The 9,869-nt window shown below is 37.2% G+C and overlaps 1 long non-coding RNA gene across 1 annotated transcript; it reads right to left on the reverse strand.

Moving 5' to 3' along the window:
• Positions 1–261: 261 nt before the first annotated feature.
• LOC138903685 (uncharacterized) lies at positions 262–9,090 on the reverse strand. Its single transcript, XR_011413023.1, has 2 exons — positions 8,446–9,090; positions 262–805 (listed from the first exon to the last, which is right to left on the reverse strand). It is a non-coding gene; the product is annotated as an uncharacterized lncRNA (long non-coding RNA).
• Positions 9,091–9,869: the final 779 nt, after the last annotated feature.

Here is a 9,869-nt window from a genome sequence, read left to right on the forward strand (position 1 = left end):
CTCTTTATAAATAAAAATGAAATTTGTACTATAAGTATGTGAATATTTTTGTAATTGTTTTATAATTTAATTTAAAAAAAATTCAATAAAACCTATTAAGAGTAAGATAAAAGTTTAAAATATTAAAATTAGACCTAAAAGAAATATTTACACTAAAATAGTATAGAATTTGGGTGTGGTCCAAAATTAGTTGTTCACAACATGCCCCTCTTTGCTTAGAAACATGAAAAGTTTTCAAGCAAAGAAAATGAACAAGGTGACTGATTTTTGACCTCACTATTATTTAACAAGGAAAAGAAGATAAAAGAAAGAGATGTGGCCGAGCCTTGGTTTTAGGCAGCCTACATATCCCGGGTTATAAGGGAATCAGGTCATATGTAGTTCAAGTGAAAGAAGAGTGATGGAGTATGCTTAGAGGGAGAGTCGAGTGAAGTTCCATCGAGATTTCGATCCGCGGTTCCTACTATTACATCAAAATGAAAAGAAGATTACATACTCTTGAAATCTAAGAGTTATAAAATGCCTATCTTAATGCCATTTGAAGTCTTGTTTTGATTTTTGACTTGCTTCCCCCATTGACTTTAGACTTAAACTTGATCCTCTCGATGCAACAGACTATGAAATATTCTCACAGCTTGTTCCTTGATCAGATGATAAAAGGATGGATCTTGAGACTCTATGTCTCCGCATGCATGCATTATGTCAAAGCTGGTTGCGGCTGGTATTTGAGATCAAACGTTCCACTTTCTTTGGCGAGAGATTGAATCTTATTTTTTCACATCCAGTCCGTACTTTGCAGAAAAACCTGCAAGCCATCAGAAACAAATAAAACGAACAAAATATTTCTGCCCCAGTTTGCACTAGAAATGTTTTGTGAGTTATTGAAAATACAATAAACTATCCTTCTATTGCAAAATAAAGAATTGAAAAAGAAATGAGATTTTTTATTTTTTTTATTTTATAATAGGGAATGTCGTACCCTATGTTAACAAGAAGGAAGGCAACCAGGGGATGCAGTACCCTGTGTTGACAATAAGATGAGGCTCATGGTAGTCTAGGATGCTACTAGGGAATATCGTACCCTATGTTTGCAATAAGAAATACAACCAGGGGATGTAGTACCCTGTGTTGGCAATAAGATGATGCTCGAGGCACTCTAGGGTGCTACTAGGGAATGTCTTACCATATGTTTGCAACAAAAAATACAACCAGGGTATGTAGTACCCTGTGTTGGCAACAAGGTGAGGCTCTTGGCACTCTAGGGTGCTACTAGGGAATGTCATACCCTATGTTTGCAACAAGAAATGCGACCAGGGGATGTAGTACCCTGTGTTGAAAATAAGATGAGGCTCGAGGCACTCTGGGGTGCTACTAGGGAATGTCGTACCCTATGTTTGCATAAGAAATACAACCAGGGGATGTAGTACCATGTGTTGGAAATAAGGTGAGGCTCTTGGCACTCTAGGATACTACTAGAGAATATCGTACCCTATGTAGGCAGAAAGTAATACAGCCAGGGGATGTAATACCCTGTATTGAAGATAGGGTATTGATTATCTATAATGAAACTAAAAATAACATGTTTACATGTATATTGGAAGAAAATCAAGGATTTGAGAACTTCACTTGGTGTTCATCTTTTCACGAACTGTTTCCTACAATTGTTATGTTCCTGTTATGAACAAAGAAATAATCGTTAGTGTTAAAATAGAGGTCGGTTTGTGGCCTTGATTATTTCGATCTCTTGATCTCGGCTCATTTTCTTCTCAACTGCAACTGATTATTTCCTGAATGCTAACTCCATTTCTGACCCTAGAGAACCTTTGGCATTTCCAAACTTTGCCATGACAGTTGGTCGTGTGGGACTTAACCTTTTTCAACTTTATTTTACCTTTGTGGGCATTTTGCTTTTGGCTTCTTTCAAAGTTTTCCATTTCAAAGAATCGGCCAATCATGGCTAGACGGGGTCGACTTGATGCCCTTGCCGATGCTGGGCGCCTTTTGAATATATCAGCTCGCTTCAAATGAGAACCCAGTAAATAAATCTTGCCATCTTTTCTTTGACTTATTTTTTAAACAAAGTTAGACCGAAAAGGATTCAAAGAAATATAAACAATGATATAGAGAATGAGTTTAAAACAAGAGGTGTCCCTTTCGGGGAACAGAAAGACGGACTTATCTGGGAGTACATGCGGACTTCAATGAATATGACATGCCTTTGGACTGGATGCCTGATCTGTGCAAACTGTCCGACTCATAGAAACTTATCACAACTTTTGACTTGAAACCGAAAAATCTTGCTCAGGATTGTGTTGATGCCATGGCTGCGTGGTTCCTCTTTTCGATCAACAGTGCCCTTTGCGAGTTTTCACTAGCTGATCTCTCTCATTTCTCTTTTCTCCATCGCCTTATAGTGCCTTTGCGGGTTTTCACTAACAAGACTCTCTCAATTTTGTTTTCTCTATTCACCATTGCTCTACAATGCCCATGAGGGTTTTCACATTCTCGCCATTTGATCGTAAGGACTTGAAAGGATTTGGGTAAAAAGAATTGGTATTTAATTACAACTTCAGAATCTTTCGGGCGAAACCATCGCAGAATCATTGTAATATCTACCCCAGTTTTCACTTTTGGGGAATGTGGATTTTTATTTTGGTGTGACCGAACCCAAAGTGAGGTTGCTTACGTATCCTTTTGGAATCAGGTCGGACGTAATTCAATGGACTTGAACATGTTTTGATTTTTGTTTTATTTTTTCTGTTTTGTTTTCTTTTGCTTCTTTTCTTTTTTCTCCTTTTTTACTTCCTTTTTTACTTCTTTTTTTTTCTTTTTTTTTTTCTCATTACATACAAGTTTCCAAAGAGGATGGCCAAGGAAAAAGTATCTGGCTCAAAGGGTTAGCAAAGGGTTAATAGTATTTGAGTAGTGAGAATGAAAGCCTTCGTCCTCCCAATCAGAGAGAATTAGTGCTGCGTAAAGGGTCATACATAGTACCTTTTGACCGCTTCTGTATTGACAGTTGTATCGGTAATATTTCCTTCGATGTCTCCCAAATACATTACTCCCTTTTTGCAGCAATCTTGTTAGAATATATGGACCTTCCAATTCGGGACAAATTTTCCTTAAGCTTCCTCGTGATGCGGAAGAATACGCCTCAGAACGAGTTGCCCTACTTCAAATTTCTCGGGCCGCACTTTCTTGTTGTAGGCACGAGCTATTCTTTGTTGGTACAACTGTCTGTGGCAAACTGCAGTCAAACGCTTTTCATAAATCAAAATGAATTGCTTCAATCGGGTCTTGACCTAATCTTCATCCTCGTACTCAGTTTCAACAATGATCCGAAGAGAGGAAATTTCAACTTCTAGTGATACCACGACTTCAGTGCCATAAATGAATCAAGTAAGGGCGGTTTTCGTTTGGACTTGGTTTAGGCTTGTTGTCCTAATTCTCTAGTTATTTTCTTACAAGCCTTATCTTCAGCACATTCTACTTCTTGATTCATTATTTCAAGGTCTAACAGTGTTTTAGGATCCGGGCATGAAGTCCGCAAGCATGTCATGTTATTAAAATCTACATTGAGCATAACTAGAAAGAAAGTAAGAAAAGTGACAAGAGTAAGAAAAAAGACATTCATGGATGATGAAATATTAATTTTATTTATTTGAATTTTGTTATTGTTTTTTAAATATAGAAGGGTTTACATCAGAAAGTAAGACAATAGAGTAAAAACATTCGGATTACACCCTAAAATAACCCAAAATACAGAAAAAACAGGAAGACTGGCTACCATGAATCCTGCCGATAGGGAACTTCTCAAGTTTGGCTACTCCTTTTAGGTTTTTCTTATGTCATGGCCATGGCTACAATGGCTTTCAGTGCCGGATCAAATTCCTCAACTACCATTTTGAGGGTCCAACAATCCTCTGAATTATGTCACGCTGCTACAGAGTGGTATTCACATCTAGCATCAGCTTGGTGCAAGGGGGACTCGGGATTTGGCCGGTTCGAGACCACTGGTTGTAGTAGACCTAGACCGATTAGCTTTTGAAATAAACTTGAATATGATTCACCAATAGGGGTGAACTGATTCCTTCTGAGGAGCTCTCTTGGGTGAGGATTGTATTGGGGAACATTTGATTGGGAATTATATAGAGCTTGGTAGGGATGGGCATTTCTGTAAGATGGAGCTCGATTTTGTGTATAATGTTGTGGCCGCGTGTAAGGTTGCACGTTCATCACCGCAAGAGAGGCGGTGCCACGACATAAGCAGCATCTTGGTGGTTAAATGACCTGCGAGCCCCATCGAGCTCAAAGCCATCATGGCTCCCTCTTCCTTCATGTTTTTGTTCATCAAACCCCCTGAACCATTCTGAACGGTCTGTGATGTGACCTTAAAGGCAGCATGACTCAAGATTTGTCCTGTTTTTAAACCATTTTCGACCATCTCCCCAATTTTGATAGCCTCATCGGAGGGATTACCCATAACAGATATCATGTTCTAGAAGTAGTCCGTCTCTTGGGCCTATAGAGAGACCGTAACAATTTCTGCTTCATCCATTTGAGACTTTACCATGGCGGCTTGCTTGCGCCATTTGACAACATTCACGAAAACTTTCTGCGGTTTTCTTTTTCAAATGGGACAAAGAGTTCTCTTTTTGTGTTTTTTTCACTTTTGCTTTTTTTTGCGGGGGGAGGGGGGTATTCGCTCTTTGTTTTTCTTTGTTATTTTTGTCACTCCTTTCTTTCTTTTTCTCTCTTCTCTATTTTTTTACTCAGTTTATTTGATGGCAATGATCGAATCCGATAGGAATTGCCTACGTATCATGACGCCGTATGAATCAGATCTTGCGTAGTTCGGAATACCGGGAACAAAGTACATAAGCTAGCTCTTTTTTTTCTTTGGAAATTTTTTAAAAGAAGACTTCTTAAAGGAGAAAGAAAATATTTTTTGGATTTTGATTGATTTTTCTTTGAATTTTGGAAGAAAGACTTCTAAAGAAGAAAAAAAAAACATATTTTGGATTTTTATTTGCAATTTTTTTTCTTTTTCGAATGAAAGACTTCGGAAAAAAAAACTATATTTGGATTTAATGATTTTTTTTTGAATTTTCTAAAGAAGAATTCTAAGAAGGAATTAAGGAAAGAGAAAATATTTTTGGATTTTTTGAAAATGGGGGCCAGAACCAATGAGGTTTGCCTACATATCTCACATCCGGTGAGAAACAGACCCGCGTAGTTCGGTCATGTTTCAGGATTATGATGACACTTTTTGAAAAATTCGAGCTTATTTTGTAATAATCTTTTTGGGGTAAACTTTTTACAGGATTTTTGGAGTTTTCAAATATCGAGATTTTTCGAAAACCGTGTAAATTTTCGCTCTCCTATTTTCTTCCTTATGATTTCCCTCAATTTTTATATTTTTATTTTTATTTTAGAAACCGGTCAACATGCACAAACCGAATCAAAGAAAAATGCACATGTAGCATATAAGATGCATCATGCTGGTCTTATAATTTTGGGTACACCTGTCCTAGACGGACCCAACCCCTGTGTTGAGTCCCCAAAGTCAAATGCACATGATGCAAATAAATGTTCCTACTAGGGATCCGGCATGAGGCTGTGTTATTCTAGGTTTAAACCTAGGGGTGTATTCTAGACATGGCTTATCCAAGCGGACAAGTCGAGCCAAGGTGGGAGCAATGTACCGGGAGCACGAAAGTCTACCCGACCTAGTTACTGACCCAACCTCGTTCTAATTGGTATGACTTCTAACAGAAAAGTGGGCCACGCGCACGTGTGCACCATAAATTCAGAAGACACAGGGGGGAGGCGTAAGAAGACAATTTAATACAGTTCAAATAATATCAAAGCGGCAATTAGCACATTAGGCCCAAAAACACAATTATAACATCAAATCAATAAAGCCAAGTATATATCACATTACAAGCTCGAATTCTGAACCCTGAACCAGAGATTCTGGATTCGCTCCCCAGCAGAGTCTCCAGAGCTGTCACACCTTATTTCCTATAGGTATAGGGAGTTTATCCAATTTAAGTGACATTAATCGAAATGGGATTATTTATTAGATTCAGAGTCGCCACTTGGAATAAATATTTACGGTGTCCCAAGTCACCATTTATTTTAAAAATCCCAATTCAAGGAAATTGACTTTGTTTAAGTCTGCGAAACATAGAAGACCGAGTAAGGAATTCTGTTAATCCGGGAGAAGGTGTGAGGCACTCTCGAGTTTCGTGGTTCTAGCACGGTCGCTTTAAAAATAATATCTTGCTTAACTAATTCTAGATATTTTAGGTTCTAGGGAACTTTGTGCACTTGTTTCTTAAACCGCTTTTAATTGCTTGATTATTTGTAATTATGGAATTATCTTGAAACGACTCACGTGTACGTGTATTCATTTTTTTTGGCATGTCATGAATCATGTCACGCGTACCTGTACACAATTAATAACACTTTATTATTATTAAGATTGTTTCGCCCAAAGTTGCGCGAACGCATACCTTGGTTTTAATTTTGGAAATCATAGTTATGTTACGCGAATGATACATAATCACGATAATTTGATTAATTAAGAGCACGCCTAAAGCATACTATCGATTTGTAAATTGTTTGAGATTGTTGTAAGACCCAAGAACTTATGGAGTTCATCAATGATATATCTAAATTATTGGAAGTGTTCATAGCTTAGTAAAAGTGTTCAAGTTCTTTAAAAAATGCACTATCTAATCCATGCACATTTTGTAGTCCAAAGTATATACGTTTTTTCAAAATGATCAAGGATGAACTTCTTTACTATTATACCATCTAACTTTCCAACTCGGATGTCACACCGCATCGGAACCGGCTCGGCATTGGCCCAAGTGTCCTTTACCATAGATGTCACACCGCAGCGGAAATGGCCATGTCTGCCCTGAACCTCGCTGTCGCTACAAACCCGACTCCCGAGAGCTTTCACCTGGTCCTAACTGAGTATAGCGGCCATACCTATAACCCTGTAACTGAGGTGGCGGAGGCCTAGTGGACGTTCAAAGTACTGGGGCCTATAACTACTCTGAGACTGCTCCTGAGACCTGGCAAATCTCATCCTCTTACGCTGTCTTGACTTAGTCCTCTCTGTACCCTGTTGCCGATGCCTACCCCTTTCTATATTCTGGGCAAATTTCTGAATCCGGAAGATATACATATTATCCTGCAATGCAGCGGTGGCACATGCCTTGGTCAACTCTGGGACCAATCCTGCTATAAACCTGTGAATCATGTCCTGCATAGTAGCAACTATGGATGGTGCATATCTGGCCAATGAGTCAAAACAGAGACTATATTCTCGAACACTCATATTACGCTGCTTGAGGTCTAGAAACTGATCGACTCGAGCCTGTTGGATCTCCCGCGGTAAGTGTCATACCTCCTTTTTCCCGAGGGGATAGGGAGTTTTTCCAATTAAAGTGACATTAATCGAAATGGTATTATTTATTCAATTTTCAGAGTCGCCACTTGGGATAATTATATGGTGTCCCAAGTCACCGGTTTACTTTAAATCCCAAATCGAAGAAATTTAACTCTGTTTTAAAGTCTGCAAAAATCAGAAGACCGAGTAAGGAATTCTATTAACCAGGGAGAAGGTGTTACGCATTCCCTGGTTCTGTGATTTTAGCACAATCGCTTTTAATCATACCTGGCTTAGTTAGTTTGTTTAATTACGTACTTTTAGAACCTACATGCATTTTACCTCTTACCGCTTTTAATTACTTGATTATGGAATTATGGAATTATCTTGAAAAAGAGTCACGCGTACGTATACTCATCTCGTTTGACGCATCAAGAATCATGTCACGCGTACGTGTACATAATTAATCACATTTTATTAATTATTAAGATTGTTCTCGGCCAAAGTTGCGCGAACGCATACCTCGATTTAATTTTGGAAATCATAATTATATCACGCGAACGTGTACACAATCACGATAGGACGTTTAGAAGCATACGACATTTAGGTGTTGCAATTTCAATTCTTCTACTTCATTTTGTTTTAGGTTTCATTTAGACTACATTTTATACACGTAAGTTTTCATTGGTGAAGTTGGTTAAACGTTTTCAGTCCAACCATACGGCCAAATATTTGTAGTCACCAAAATTGTAATCAACACGCATTAAACATCTATATCTTAATGAAGCAACGAATTAAGGAAACTAAACTCATTTTTAGTCGTGAAAAATCTATCCAAGAAGATTAAACCAAACCATATACAAACAACAATTAGCAAAACAAAACTGAGCAAACCAAATACTAATAGGACACACTCCAAAGCAGAGGAATAAAACGTTAACTCAGACGATCAACAAAACAGAATACAAACTGATTAACGAAGCTATCAAAACAAAAGCATGACTTTAAGCAAAAACAATAGAGGAAAGGGAGAAATAAACCTCGAATAAGTCTGAAATTCAATTGTTTGATAACTTTGAACTCAAAAATGTGACGAACCGTGGATGGAAACTCGAATCGACGGTGAGTAAGACCAAACTGCTGTGTTTATGGAGTTTGAAGGCTGATTTCTGACTGATAAAGGCTGGTTCTAGAGCTGGATCTTTGATGAAGATTAAAGATGCATTTTCTTTTTTCGGATCTCGTTTTTATGCTCTGTTTTTTCTCGTTCCTGTTTCCCCTCTGTTTCTCGTCACTTTCATTTCCTCCTTCACCCCCTTTTTGTTTTTCAGAAAAGTCACTATATAGGCATGTATAGGAGTTATGGATGGAAGATGTGCAGGTGAATAGTATTGATCGTATGTGTGTGCAATGAAGTGAGACGTGTGAGAGACGTGAAGTGGGGAGTTGGGAAAAGATGAGAATCAGACATTTTTGTTTTACCAAACTTTATCTATTTTTTTTTTTACGTAAGTTTACTTCATTTTATGTTCTTCTTTTTTTTTTCTCCTTTTTTTTTGTATTTTATTTTAAAACAATTATGAAGATAAGAAGATTAACCGATATTCCTTACAATATAGGAAAACTATATATTTACATATACTTTAAAAGATACTAAGAAAGATTCTATAGCTTACTCATTAAAATTCTAATTAAAAGAAAGCTAATATTTTTTTGTAAAATTTCTTTTTCTCTTTATAAATAAAAATGAAATTTGAACTATAAGTATGAGAATATTTTTGTAATTGTTTTTTAATTTAATTTTAAAAAAATTCAATAAAACCTATTAAGAGTAAGATAAAAGTTTAAAATATTAAAATTAGACCTAAAAGAAATATTTACACTAAAATAGTATAGAATTTGGGTGTGGTCAAAAATTAGTTATTCACAACATGCCCCTCTTTTCTTGGAAACATGAAAAGTTTTCAGGCAAAGAAAATGAACAAGGTGACTGATTTTTGACCTCACTATTATTTAACAGGGAAAAGAAGATAAAAGAAAGAGATGTGACCGAGCCTTGGTTTTAGGCAGCCTACATATCCCGGGTTATAAGGGAATCCTGTCATATGTAGTTCAAGTGAAAGAAGAGTGATGGAGTATGCTTAGAGGGAGAGTCGAGTGAAGTTCCATCGAGGTTTCGATCCGCGGTTCCTACTATTACATCAAAATGAAAAGAAGATTACATACTCTTGAAATCTAAGAGTTACAAAATGCCTATCTTAATGCCATTTGAAGTCTTGTTTTGATTTTTGACTTGCTTCCCCCATTGACTTTAGACTTAAACTTGATCCTCTCGATGCAACAGACTATGAAATATTCTCACAGCTTGTTCCTTGATCAGATGATAAAAGGATGGATCTTGAGACTCTATGTCTCCTCATGCATTATGTCAAAGCTGGTTGCGGCTGGTATTTGAGATCAAACG

The sequence above is a fragment of the Nicotiana tomentosiformis genome, chromosome 12 (assembly GCF_000390325.3).
Source record: "Nicotiana tomentosiformis chromosome 12, ASM39032v3, whole genome shotgun sequence".
In the NCBI taxonomy this organism is placed as follows: Eukaryota; Viridiplantae; Streptophyta; class Magnoliopsida; order Solanales; family Solanaceae; genus Nicotiana; species Nicotiana tomentosiformis.